At 50.6% G+C, this 14,567-nt stretch overlaps 1 long non-coding RNA gene across 2 annotated transcripts in view; it reads left to right on the top strand.

Annotated features, from left to right (window-relative positions):
• The first annotated feature begins 752 nt into the window (after positions 1 to 752).
• LOC140120396 (uncharacterized) overlaps positions 753 to 14,567 on the top strand; it is a 31,646-nt gene continuing 17,831 nt past the window's right edge. Inside the window, exons 1-2 of one of the 2 annotated variants that reach the window (XR_011853766.1) lie at positions 753 to 927; positions 6,319 to 6,471. This is a non-coding gene — a long non-coding RNA (uncharacterized lncRNA). Of the gene's footprint in view, positions 928 to 4,318; positions 5,744 to 6,318; positions 6,472 to 14,567 lie in introns of those variants that run through there. The other variant, XR_011853765.1, reaches the window with a different exon arrangement.

The raw sequence follows: 14,567 nt of genomic DNA, 5'->3' as shown, positions 1-14,567 counted from the left end.
CTCTGTCAGACACTATTAGTAGGGGGCTCTGTCAGACACTATTAGTAGGGGGCTCTGTCAGACACTATTAGTAGGGGGGTCCAGCAGACACTATTAGTAGGGGGCTCCGGCACACTCTTACAGGGGGAAGCTCTGTCTGGCTGTATAAGTAGGGGGGTCCAGCAGACACTATTAGTAGGGGGCTCTGTCAGACACTATTAGTTGGGGGCTCTGGCAGACACTATTAGTAGGGGGCTCTGGCAGACACTATTAGTAGGGGGCTCTGGCAGACACTATTAGTAGGGGGGTCCAGCAGACACTATTAGTAGGGGGCTCCAGCACACTCTTACAGGGGGAAGCTCTGTCTGGCTGTATAAGTAGGGGGGTCCAGCAGACACTATTAGTAGGGGGGTCCGGCAGACACTATTAGTAGGGGGCTCTGGCAGACATTAGCTGTATTAGTAGGCAGACACTTTTAGTAGGGGGCTTCAGAAGACACTATTAGGGGGACTTTCAGGCTGGCCATATTAGTAGGGGCTGTAGGTGTCATCATTAGTGGGGCCTGGTATATAACCCCCCTGAGTCAGCGGATATCAGACACGCACAGGTGAGGAGTGACTCAGTGATGGCGGCGGTGGTACTTATCTGCGGACACATCGCACTCCAAGACATGTTACAACTGACATGTAATTCACGTGCAAAGACTCGTAAGAGGGAGCGGCAGCTGATGGGGGCTGAGAGCAGGCGGCACGAAACCTCTACACAGCCACACGGCTCCTGGAGGGGGCGCTCACCTGTACATTACCCCGGGGCCCTGCACCCTGCATTCCCTGATGTTACCCCACCACCTCCTGCCCCTTACCCCATCTCTAGGAATCACACAGAAGATAACCTCTCACAGCTGATGGCTGGTTACAGTGTATCAGTGTGTTCCCATTTTCATGTGAGGTATGTGTGAGCAGGTCAGGCTTTAGTGTTTGGATGTAAATGCAACACCCTCGCCGATGCAATGGCGAGGTAGTGCTTGCGAATACGTCCCACCTGTAGGTAACACCACATTACACTACATGGTCCTTATAGGATCAAGGGGAAATTGCAGTGGTTAATCCTGCCTGGCAAGGCAGATGTTAATTTGTGATGTAATTATGTCAACCAATGTCTGTGTTACATCCTGTCTCTGTGCACTGAGAGGTAATTGGAGGAGCAGCCACCACCTGACCAAGGGAAGGTAATAAAACCTCTGGCCAGGAATGTTCTAGAGAAGTCTCTCCCCAGAGAGAGAAGAGAGCAGTCTCTCCCAGAAGGGAGAATAGACCGGTCCTAGTCAGGCCCTCTGGGTCTGCAGGACGCAAGCAGAGAGTAGTTAGCTGAGCAGTAGCTCAGAGACTCTAGCACACCAGACCAGTGCAGGAAGAGCCTAGCCCCTGCCTGAAGTGGAACAATAAGACTAGAGTTAGTGTAGTGAGGAAAGGGGTATTATCCTACCTTCAAGGGTGATACCTGAAGAGATCCAGGACCGAGCTGAAGCCTCCTCTAAGGACACAGCTGCCTCCCAGCCTGCCCTTACATCCAGGCTGGTGACCTACATCCTGCGGCTCCCTCCAAATACCTCTCCAGTACTCCATCTACCTGTTAAAGGCACGTTTGCTGAAGTTCCTGCGGTTCCAATAAAGAACTGTAAGTTGTTTTCTTCAACCTCTGCCTCCGTCTGGTCCCTGCTACTACAACTCCCATCATCACCGGCACCCTGTCCACCACACAGAGACTCACACTCGGGACACTAAGGGGTTGCCCCAGGGAGATCCGCTATAGCAGCCTCTCCCTCATCTTTTCTTGCCAACACCACCCTGCTGGAGACCTGCCAGGCTGTAGGACAGCCCTCCGGTTCCCCCGTACCAAGCACCGTGACAATAGCGTGCTTAGGCCGCAACCGCCAGCCACTCCGGTACCGCGGGCCCAGGCTGTCACCAGGCCTCACCTCAAGGGCTAGGCCCCGGTGGGGGATGTTGCAAGTGGCGTCACGAACAGGATATAGACTTCTGTGCCTTATTACGGCATTAAAGACTTTCCTTTATTAAAAGACTGTGCTGCCTAACCCTGCTGCCATCCGGGTTTAGGCCTAAGGACTTGTACGTTTCTGGAATGAACTGTGTTATACTGCTGCCACGTGCGGTCGAGCGCCGCTCCCGCACTCCAGAGGTTAATCCTGGCAAGAACTGTACCAGCTCTGCTACATCCGGCGCTGCCCCGCCCGAAGATTTTTTCCTCAGAAACTGTGGCGCAGCAAATAATTCCAGCCCGCCAAAACCTTCACTGGCGGGAAACCCAGATGACGCATCAAGCTCCACCCCCGCGCGAAGCGCGCGAACCCCGCCTCCTGTGGCGCAGGAAAAATTAGAGCCCGCCACAGCTCTTGGCGGGAAGGACTCGGACTCCTCCCACTGGCTCGAGGCGGACTTCCTGCCCTGCCTCAGAGAAGCGCCAGAACTGGAGTGGACTTTGGACAGAGAGGACAACGCCATGTGGGGTCCTCCGCCTCTCCCTCCTGTGGAGCGTCCGGAGTTTTACGAGGTCCTAGAGACTATGGTGGTGGTCTCTGCGCAGCCTGTCCGAAGACCCTCCGCTGGACATCGGCTGCACCGAGGATTGACTCGGGCCTTCGTCACCAGGACATGCTACCAAACGGTGATGCAGTACCAAATCCCACCCGGGCGGTTCCTCGTCCCTATCCCGGCTACCATCCCGGTACCGCGAGTCCACGTGGAGGCGCCACGTGGGGAGGCCCCGACTCCTGCTGAGCCAACGCCTGGGCCTCGTGTTGCCGCTCCACCTGCTCCGAGGCCTACTACTCCGGCTGCGCGGCCTGCTAGCCCCGATGTGGTGGTTCCTGACCCTCCGGTGGTTCCTGCTCCTGTTCCGGCACCTACCTGTCGTCCAAGGAGATCCGAGCCTGAACCGGAGCCACGAGCCCCAGCACCGAAACCTCCGCAGCCTCAAGGCCGAGGTGAGGCCGCCCGTCGGCGACTCCGAGACGCTGTCTTGGACCAACGACGCAGAGAGAAGGAGGCCCAGCGGTACATGGCCGGCCGATCTACAGCTGGAGCTTGGGTCGAGAAGAATCGCACCACCGGCATGGTCCGGTTCTTCGACAAGCGGAAGGGCTATGGCTTCGCCACCCAGGACTACACCGGACGGGAAGTATTTATACCCCGCCGGTCCGTCAAGAGACCTGATCTGCCGGAGAGCCTGCACAACCTGAAGCCGGGAGAGTGCATCGAGTTCTCCCTGCAGGAAGGACCTCGAGGACCCTGGGCGGCTGGCGTGATCCGGATCCCCGATTCCGACGAGGACCGTTACTTCCCGCAGGACGACTGGTATGAGGACGACGAGTGGCCGGAGTCTCCGAACACCTCTTCCTCCTCGGCTGCAAGTCCCCGGGCGGTGACCCACGTGAATGCCCCATCCACAGTAATTGTGAGTACGGGTCCCATTGCCATCCATGGGCCGGGCATGATACAGGGCGCCACCCCCACCGGTTCCCCTGCCGGGAGCATTGCCAGGTCCCGTGGCTCTTCTGTGGGAGAAGACATCCCGGCTAGTGAACCTTGTCCGGAGGTTCCCTCTAGGCCCGCATCTCCCCTTGCCGGTTACCAATGGGGTGATGACCCGGCCCCGGAAGAACCGGAGCTGGAAGGAGCCGCGGCGCGGCCGCTGGACTCCGTTTATTTTTTTCTGGACCCCTCCGTGGTCCCTGGCTCAGTTGAGCCCCCGGCTGGAACAGCCGACACCCCGGGCGACAGCGCTCCTCCCCCTGAAGGTCCGGAGGATGTTGCTGCACCTGCAGTACCCACTGCTGCCACCGGGTGTCCCCAGCCGGCACCTACTCCCGCTGAGGACGCACAGGATTCCCTGCAGGAGCTGGATCCTGTCTTTGCTGAACCCAGCGATACTGACTAATCCCTGAAGGGCTGTAGCCCTCTCCAGGTACTTTGTACATATTGTATATTTTTGTCTCCATTTGCCCCAAAGAGCCAGAGACTTTCCTGAGACTCTTACCCTTATTTATCTCAGTCAAGAGATTATACACTGTCATGTGCTATGATAGCACCCTTCCTCTGCCACAGCAGAGATTTCTTCAAAGGACTCTGTCCCTCTCCAAATAGAGGAGACCCTTTGCTTCTTCAGTGCACTTTTCCCCACATCAAGGGCTGTACCCAGAAGATGGACTTTGCCATTAGAGACCTTCTGTGAGACTTTCGCCAGATACTCCAAGGAAAAGTTGCCACTTTATTTACTATTATTTTGCACTTAATGCCTTCCTTTTTAGGTACGGACATTCTGTTTGCACTTTTTATGCCTTTCCTTTTCAGGAAAAGAGACATTTGCTACCGTGCTACTCTGAGTAGCCTATCTATCTGTAACGTTATGTTATAAGATGTGTACCCATTAGGCTGCTAAGCCAATGTGATTTTGCTAACCTGTTGCACACTGTCAATATATGCCAGTAGTATGCATTAACCCTTTCATAGGCTTTTCAGGTTGTAGTGTGGCTGTGTCGGACCGTCTTTTTGTGTGAAACACTGACCGCTACCTGATCCCTCAAACCGAGGTTTGCACATGGGGGTAGTCCGTAAACTGCGGGTCTTTAGGGGACCGGGGGTGTTACACAGATAGCACCTGGATGCCACTCATACATGGGTAAGGTTGTCAGTCAGGAGGTACTCGTGTCGCATATGCTCATGCAATGCAGATAGACACACTATATAATTGCCGCCAGGGAAGAAGCGTTGATCAAACAAATATACAGGCCTTGGTGCAAGGAGTGGATTACAGGACATGACACCACACCTTTCCTACTGTACAGTTCGGTTTAATGGCGTCAGCGACCAACTGTCATACAGCTACATGTTTTGTCTTAGTCCGACACCAACCCAGGTGCCTGTCTCCAGGACCATGGGCGGTTTGTCCCTACACCTCACATAGCCTGCACTTCCCAGAAGTGCCTTTAGCCCCCTCTGTGCCCCAAAACAACGGTAGTCGAGCCGAGGGCGGCTCTTTCAATTGCCCCCGGGGTATGCAACACCCTCGCCGATGCAATGGCGAGGTAGTGCTTGCGAATACGTCCCACCTGTAGGTAACACCACATTACACTACATGGTCCTTATAGGATCAAGGGGAAATTGCAGTGGTTAATCCTGCCTGGCAAGGCAGATGTTAATTTGTGATGTAATTATGTCAACCAATGTCTGTGTTACATCCTGTCTCTGTGCACTGAGAGGTAATTGGAGGAGCAGCCACCACCTGACCAAGGGAAGGTAATAAAACCTCTGGCCAGGAATGTTCTAGAGGAGTCTCTCCCCAGAGAGAGAAGAGAGCAGTCTCTCCCAGAAGGGAGAATAGACCGGTCCTAGTCAGGCCCTCTGGGTCTGCAGGACGCAAGCAGAGAGTAGTTAGCTGAGCAGTAGCTCAGAGACTCTAGCACACCAGACCAGTGCAGGAAGAGCCTAGCCCCTGCCTGAAGTGGAAGATTAGACTAGAGCTAGTGTAGTGAGGAAAAGGGGTATCATCCTACCTTCAAGGGTGATACCTGAAGAGATCCAGGACCGAGCTGAAGCCTCCTCTAAGGACACAGCTGCCTCCCAGCCTGCCCTTACATCCAGGCTGGTGACCTACATCCTGCGGCTCCCTCCAAATACCTCTCCAGTACTCCATCTACCTGTTAAAGACACGTTTGCTGAAGTTCCTGCGGTTCCAATAAAGAACTGTAAGTTGTTTTCTTCAACCTCTGCCTCCGTCTGGTCCCTGCTACTACAACTCCCATCATCACCGGCACCCTGTCCACCACACAGAGACTCACACTCGGGACATTAAGGGGTTGCCCCAGGGAGATCCGCTATAGCAGCCTCTCCCTCATCTTTTCTTGCCAACACCACCCTGCTGGAGAGCTGCCAGGCTGTAGGACAGCCCTCCGGTTCCCCCGTACCAAGCACCGTGACAATAGCGTGCTTAGGCCGCAACCGCCAGCCACTCCGGTACCGCGGGCCCAGGCTGTCACCAGGCCTCACCTCAAGGGCTAGGCCCCGGTGGGGGATGTTGCATAAACAATAGGCCTCATCTTTCTGAACAACCATCGTTGTTGCCCATCACAACCAATCAGAGTTAAGCTTTCATTTTTTCAGGGCAGCTTATGAAATGACAGCTGTGCTGTGATTGGTGGATCATTAGTGCTGCTGTATATACATCACAGCAATATACTGAGGCGTTGTATGGCGGTATATAATGTGATGTAAGACTTTATACTGATTACTCATTACACTGGAATATTTTCTTTACGTGCAGGTCAGCTGCGGGGTCACGCAATGATGTCACCAGCAGGGGTCATGTGATGGCGTGAGATAGCAGGACACGGCACAAGGACATTCCCATTCTTTCCAGACACGGAAGAACGCAATGTTTATTAACCCTTCCACTGCCACACACGACTGTCCAGAGGTAAGATGCTGGAAATCCCATCCTATGTATTCAGAACCAAGGAGACGCATAGTTCTGCATAGGAGCTGCGAACACATCACGAGAGCGATTAATTATGTTTTTTTAATTTTGTAAGTTGTTTGAAGAGGTGACGTCCCACAGGACCCCCATCCCCGGGGCAGCAAACTACAAGAAATAATAATTACATGTTATTGTCAGCGCACAGCGGAGAACATCAGCGCTAATTACTAGAAACTCTCACTGATGATTATAGAGCGAAAGATCGGAACATCCCCAGCTCACTGCTCCGCTCACACCACAAGCTGTCTGCCCTGGCTGCAGCCCTAGCACCTCGCTCTATATAGAGAGAGATCCTTATATCCTCAGCTCACTGCTCCGCTCACACCACAAGCTGTCCACCCTGGCTGCAGCCCTAGCACCTCGCTCTATATAGAGAGAGATCCTTATATCCTCAGCTCACTGCTCCACTCACAGCACAAGCTGTCCGCCCTGGCTGCAGTGCTAACACCTCGCTCTATATAGAGAGAGATCCTTATATCCTCAGCTCACTGCTCCGCTCACACCACAAGCTGTCCACCCTGGCTGCAGCGCTAACACCTCGCTCTATATAGAGAGAGAGAGATCCTTATATCCTCAGCTCACTGCTCCGCTCACACCACAAGCTGTCCACCCTGGCTGCAGCGCTAACACCTCGCTCTATATAGAGAGAGATCCTAATATACTCAGCTCACTGCTCCGCTCACACCACAAGCTGTCCGCCCTGGCTGCAGCGCTAACACCTCTCTCTATATAGAGAGAGATCCTTATATCCTCAGCTCACTGCTCCGCTCACACCACAAGCTGTCTGCCCTGGCTGCAGCCCTAACACCTCGCTCTATATGGAGAGAGATCCTTATATCCTCAGCTCACTGCTCCGCTCACACCACAAGCTGTCCGCCCTGGCTGCAGCGCTAACACCTCGCTCTATATGGAGAGAGATCCTTATATCCTCAGCTCACTGCTCCGCTCACACCACAAGCTGTCTGCCCTGGCTGCAGAGCTAACACCTCGCTCTATATAGAGAGAGATCCTTATAACCTCAGCTCACTGCTCCGCTCACACCACAAGCTGTCTGCCCTGGCTGCAGCGCTAACACCTCGCTCTATATAGAGAGAGATCCTTATATCCTCAGCTCACTGCTCCGCTCACACCACAAGCTGTCTGCCCTGGCTGCAGCCCTAACACCTCGCTCTATATAGAGAGAGATCCTTATATCCTCAGCTCACTGCTCCGCTCACACCACAAGCTGTCTGCCCTGGCTGAAACCCTAACACCTCGCTCTATATAGAGAGAGATCCTTATATCCTCAGCTCACTGCTCCGCTCACACTACAAGCTGTCTGCCCTGGCTGCAGCGCTAACACCTCGCTCTATATAGAGAGAGATCCTTATATCCTCAGCTCACTGCTCCGCTCACACCACAAGCTGTCCACCCTGGCTGCAGCTCTAACACCTCGCTCTATATAGAGAGAGATCCTAATATCCTCAGCTCACTGCTCCGCTCACACCACAAGCTGTCCCCCCTGGCTGCAGCGCTAACACCTCGCTCTATATAGAGAGAGATCCTTATATCCTCAGCTCACTGCTCCGCTCACACCACAAGCTGTCTGCCCTGGCTGCAGCGCTAACACCTCGCTCTATATAGAGAGAGATCCTTATATCCTCAGCTCACTGCTCCGCTCACACCACAAGCTGTCCACCCTGGCTGCAGCGCTAACACCTCGCTCTATATAGAGAGAGATCCTAATATCCTCAGCTCACTGCTCCGCTCACACCACAAGCTGTCTGCCCTGGCTGCAGCGCTAACACCTCGCTCTATATAGAGAGAGATCCTTACATCCTCAGCTCACTGCTCCGCTCACACCACAAGCTGTCTGCCCTGGCTGCAGCGCTAACACCTCGTTCTATATAAAGAGAGATCCTAATATCCTCAGCTCACTGCTCCGCTCACACCACAAGCTGTCCACCCTGGCTGCAGCGCTAACACCTCGCACTATAAAGAGAGAGATCCTAGTATACTTAGCTCACTGCTCCACTCACACCACAAGCTGTCTGCCCTGGCTGCAGCGCTAACACCTCGCTCTATATAGAGAGAGATCCTTATATCCTCAGCTCACTGCTCCGCTCACACCACAAGCTGTCCACCCTGGCTGCAGCGCTAATACCTCGCTCTATATAGAGAGAGATCCTTATATCCTCAGCTCACTGCTCCGCTCACACCACAAGCTGTCCACCCTGGCTGCTGTGCTAACACCTCGCACTATAAAGAGAGAGATCCTAATATCCTCAGCTCACTGCTCCGCTCACACCACAAGCTGTCCACCCTGGCTGCAGCCCCACCACCTAGTTCCCTATAGACAGAGGCTGTAATATCCTTATCTGCTCTGCTCACACCACAAGCTGTCTGCCCTGGCTGCAGCCCCACCACCTAGTTCCCTATAGACAGAGGCTGTAATATCCTCATCTGCTCTGCTCACACCACAAGCTGTCCTGTAAAGTTCCTTGTACAGGAATCTTAAAGGGGCCATCGGGACTGGGGAAGGAAGACCCTTATCAAACTGCAGATCACTGCTGGGGGCGCTGTTGCATTGGTTTCTATGGGTGATGCTTATTCTTACAGTGGTGAGAAGTGGAACTGCAAGTAAACTTCACTGATTTAAAGGGGAATCCTCCAAAATGATAAAACTTGTCTCACTTGTTGTCATTTTGTGTACATTTAGTGTTTTGTTAGTATCATTAACCCTCGCCCTCCCTCCTCGCTATCTCGCCCCTTGAAGCCTCCGCTGGGAAAGTTCCTCCAAGACATTTATTTTCCCAATAATTAAAACGCGCCATAACTTCTGCTGAGCGGAGCCGGAATCCCAGATGTTGTCGCTTTGTGGTCGCCCCATTAGTTCTCCGTTTCATTACTGGATGCAGGGGCTCCGGGTGCTGACCCCCGGCCCGCGCCATTTATTAAGGGGACGTTTGTTTTTCTTCTTGCTGTTCCCATGTGAATGTGGTCGTCCGTTATAAGTAGCGGCTCCGGAGACAGATGGCGAGGACGCACCGCGATGTTTTCTTTGCTGAATTCCAGTTCGTTCAGTAATTACTGGAAACGAGCGCTTAATGGACATCACATAACATCCCCTGACGAGCTGCGGGATCCAGCACTTATCAGCACTCAGTATACAAGCCCCTCCCACCTATAACATAGGACGGCCCAAGTAAGGGCAGATGGGATGTCTGTGCTGGTGTAGCTCCGCCCCTGAGTTACTCTGGATCCGCCTCCAGTACCTCCCCTGAGGATTTATAGTCATAATCATTTCCGCCTCCACCGTTAATTCGGATTATTACTGACTGTCTGAGTCTGCAGCCTACACAGGGCTTAAAGGAAACTATCAGAAATTTTGACCATAAAAAATTGGTTAAGTTAAAAAGTTAATTGTTTGAATGTCCTCACACTGCTGTGCTCTATGCTCAGTTTATTTCTTGGAAAGGTCTGATCACACATCTCTCCAGGGACAGTACATAACACTGGCTGCAGAGAGCACAGAGCACAGCAGTGTGAGGTCTGATTACACATCTCTCCAGGGACAATACATAAAACTGGCTGCAGAGAGCACAGAGCACAGCAGTGTGAGGTCTGATTACACATCTCTCCAGGGACAATACATAAAACTGGCTGCAGAGAGCACAGAGCACAGCAGTGTGATGTCTGATTACACATCTCTCCAGGGACAATACATAACACTGGCTGCAGAGAGCACAGAGCACAGCAGTGTGAGGTCTGATTACACACCTCTCCAGGGACAATACATAACACTGGCTGCAGAGAGCACAGAGCACAGCAGTGTGAGGTCTGATTACACATCTCTCCAGGGACAATACATTACACTGGCTGCAGAGAGCACAGAGCACAGCAGTGTGAAGGATGATTACACATCTCTCCAGGGACAATACACAACACTGGCTGCAGAGAGCACAGAGCACAGCAGTGTGAGGTATGATTACACATCTCTCCAGGGACAATACATTACACTGGCTGCAGAGAGCACAGAGCACAGCAGTGTGATGTCTGATAACACATCTCTCCAGGGACAATACATAACACTGGCTGCAGAGAGCACAGAGCACAGCAGTGTGAAGGATGATTACACATCTCTCCAGGGACAATACACAACACTGGCTGCAGAGAGCACAGAGCACAGCAGTGTGAGGTATGATTACACATCTCTCCAGGGACAATACATAACACTGGCTGCAGAGAGCACAGAGCACAGCAGTGTGAGGTCTGATTACACATCTCTCCAGGGACAATACATAACACTGGCTGCAGAGAGCACAGAGCACAGCAGTGTGAGGTCTGATGATACATCTCTCCCGGGACATAACATAACACTGGCTGCAGAAAGCACAGAGCACAGCAGTGTGAGGTATGATTACACATCTCTCCAGGGACAATACATAACACTGGCTGCAGAGAGCACAGAGCACAGCAGTGTGAGGTCTGATTACACATCTCTCCAGGGACAATACATAACACTGGCTGCAGAGAGCACAGAGCACAGCAGTGTGAGGTCTGATGATACATCTCTCCCGGGACATAACATAACACTGGCTGCAGAAAGCACAGAGCACAGCAGTGTGAGGTCTGATTACACATCCCTCCAGGGACAGCACATAACACTGGCTGCAGAGAGCACAGAGCACAGCAGTGTGAGGTCTGATTACACGTCTCTCCAGGGACAATACATAACACTGGCTGCAGAGAGCACAGAGCACAGCAGTGTGAGGTCTGATTACACATCTCTCCAGGGACAGTACATAACACTGGCTGCAGAGAGCACAGAGCACAGCAGTGTGAGATCTGATTACACATCTCTCCAGGGACAATACATAACACTGGCTGCAGAGAGCACAGAGCACAGCAGTGTGAGGTCTGATTACACATCTCTCCAGGGACAATACATAACACTGGCTGCAGAGAGCACAGAGCACAGCAGTGTGAGGTCTGATTACACATCTCTCCAGGGACAATACATAACACTGGCTGCAGAGAGCACAGAGCACAGAAGTGTGAGGTATGATTACACATCTCTCCAGGGACAATACATAACACTGGCTGCAGAGAGCACAGAGCACAGCAGTGTGAGGTATGATTACCCTGATAACAGATCCCTTTAAGGAGGGAGTTCTGAGCCGCTTATAATAAGATACTTGGAATTCATATGTAACTTGTGCACTTTCATGTAAGCGGTGATGTAATATATGAGGGATCACAGAGGGAAATGCAGAAATCTCCTTCCCTGGGCGGCAATCCTGTCCCCGGTGTCCGGATTAAAGGCTTTACAGTCACTTCCAGCCGGGATCTGACGGAAGCAGCGGCTCCCGGGGAGGGTCTGGGGGGCACAGACCGGGCGTCTCTTTCTGTAGAAGGAGGGAACCAGATGTGAGAAGCTGCTGGCTGCGGCCTGAGCTCACCCCTCTGCCCCTATAGAAGCCGTACATCAGCCGTGCCTTTAAGAGCTGCCATATATGATTATTGACAGAGCCTAATCCCTTTCATCCGCGCTCTTATGTAAGCTCCTTCCTCGCCTCTTGTGGAGAGAGCGCCCGGGGGATCAGGGAGTAATTGTGCAGGACTCTATGGGGGGCACTTACCGGCTCCTCGCCCCCTGTCACATCATTGCCACAAGGGTAACGCAGAGCGGGCGCTGTTACTACTGAGGCTACAAGTTCTGATGTCTCATCCAGAGGTTCTAGGAGACAGAACCTCCTGGACCACAATGTTCTTCCCAGCTATGGGTCCTGTTCTCCATTCTTACTTGTGGGGTGCCCTGGCCCTTTAATAACGCCCTCTGCCCCAGTCTCCTGCACCTGTGGATAGCAAAGTGCCTGAGCCTCAGGTGTCTCTCCTCTAGTTCCCTGACTGTGGCTGCCCCGACCTGGGACTGTCCCCGGCCACTACTCTGGTGCCGAGTGTCAGCGGGTGTCTGCGGTCAGGCATCACTGAGCAGAGACCACTCCAAGAAGAAGTGACCCGGGAGTCTGTATAGGGGGGCAACCGGATGAGCACCAGGGGACCAGCTGATATGGAGTAGCCCCAGGTCTGTGCCTGGTGTATTACATGTTATATGCTGCCCCTATCCTCCCCCTCCTCCTTGGCCACATTTAGTAAAGTGTCTGCACAAGTTTTGTGTCGTGACTGCTCTGTGTCTAACAAAACTGAATATTCTGCACCTAAAGGGGGAAGACCAGGCGCCACATTTATTACTCCACAGTATATTTTGATAATTTCCCTTCTGTCTCTTATATATCAGTATACTGTACATAGATCATTCCCCTTCTGTCTCTTATAGATCAGTATACTGTACATAGATCATTCCCCTTCTGTCTCCTATATATCATTATACTGTACATAGATCATTCCCCTTCTGTCTCTTATATAGCAGTACACTGTACATAGATCATTCCCCTTCTGTCTCTTATATATCAGTATACTGTACATAGATCATTTCCCTTCTGTCTCCTATATATCAGTATACTGTACATAGATCATTTCCCTTCTGTCTCTTATATATCAGTATACTGTACATAGATCATTCCCCTTCTGTCTCTTATATATCATTATACTGTACATAGATCATTCCCCTTCTGTCTCCTATATATCAGTATACTGTACATAGATCATTCCCCTTCTGTCTCCTATATATCAGTCTACTGTACATAGATCATTTCCCTTCTGTCTCTTATATATCAGTATACTGTACATAGATCATTCCCCTTCTGTCTCTTATTTATCAGTATACTGTACATAGATCATTCCCCTTCTGTCTCTTATTTATCAGTATACTGTACATAGATCATTTCCCTTCTGTTTCCTATATATCATTATACTGTACATAGATCATTTCCCTTCTGTCTCCTATATATCATTATACTGTCCATAGATCATTCCCCTTCTGTCTCTTATATATCAGTATACTGTGTATAGATCATTCCCCTTCTGTCTCCTTTATATCATTATACTGTACATAGATCATTTCCCTTCTGTCTCTTATATATCAGTATACTGTACATAGGTCATTTCCCTTCTGTCTCTTATATATCAGTACACTGTACATAGATCATTTCCTTTCTGTCTCTTATAGATCAGTATAGTGTACATAGATCATTTCCCTTCTGTCTCTTATAGACCAGTATACTGTACATAGATCATTTCCCTTCTGTCTCCTATATATCAGTATACTGTACATAGATCATTTCCCTTCTGTCTCTTATATATCAGTATACTGTACATAGATCATTCCCCTTCTGTCTCTTATATATCAGTATACTGTACATAGATCATTCCCCTTCTGTCTCTTATATATAAGTCTACTGTATATAGATGGTTTCCCTTCTGTCTCTTATTTATCAGTACACTGTACATAGATCATTTCCTTTCTGTCTCTTATAGATCAGTATACTGTACATAGATCATTTCCTTTCTGTCTCTTATAGATCAGTATAATGTACATAGATCATTTCCCTTCTGTCTCTTATAGACCAGTATACTGTACATAGATCATTTCCCTTCTGTCTCCTATATATCAGTATACTGTACATAGATCATTTCCCTTCTGTCTCTTATAGTTCAGTATACTGTACTTAGATCATTCCCCTTCTGTCTCTTATATATCAGTATACTGTACATAGATCATTTCCCTTCTGTCTCTTGTAGACCAGTATAATGTACATAGATCATTTCCCTTCTGTCTCTTATACATCAGTATACTGTACATAGATCATTTCCCTTCTGTCTCTTATAGACCAGTATACTGTACATAGATCATTTCCCTTCTGTCTCCTATATATCAGTATACTGTACATAGATCATTTCCCTTCTGTCTCTTATAGTTCAGTATACTGTACTTAGATCATTCCCCTTCTGTCTCTTATTTATCAGTATACTGTATATAGATGATTTCCCTTCTGTCTCTTATATATCAATATACTGTACATAGATCATTCCCCTTCTGTCTCTTATAGATCAGTATACTGTATATAGATGGTTTCCCTTCTGTCTCTTATATA

This window comes from Engystomops pustulosus, chromosome 3, assembly GCF_040894005.1.
Source record: "Engystomops pustulosus chromosome 3, aEngPut4.maternal, whole genome shotgun sequence".
Classification (NCBI taxonomy): domain Eukaryota; kingdom Metazoa; phylum Chordata; class Amphibia; order Anura; family Leptodactylidae; genus Engystomops; species Engystomops pustulosus.
The sequence above is the reverse complement of the archived record's forward strand: the minus strand, read 5'-3'. Positions and strand labels throughout refer to the sequence as shown.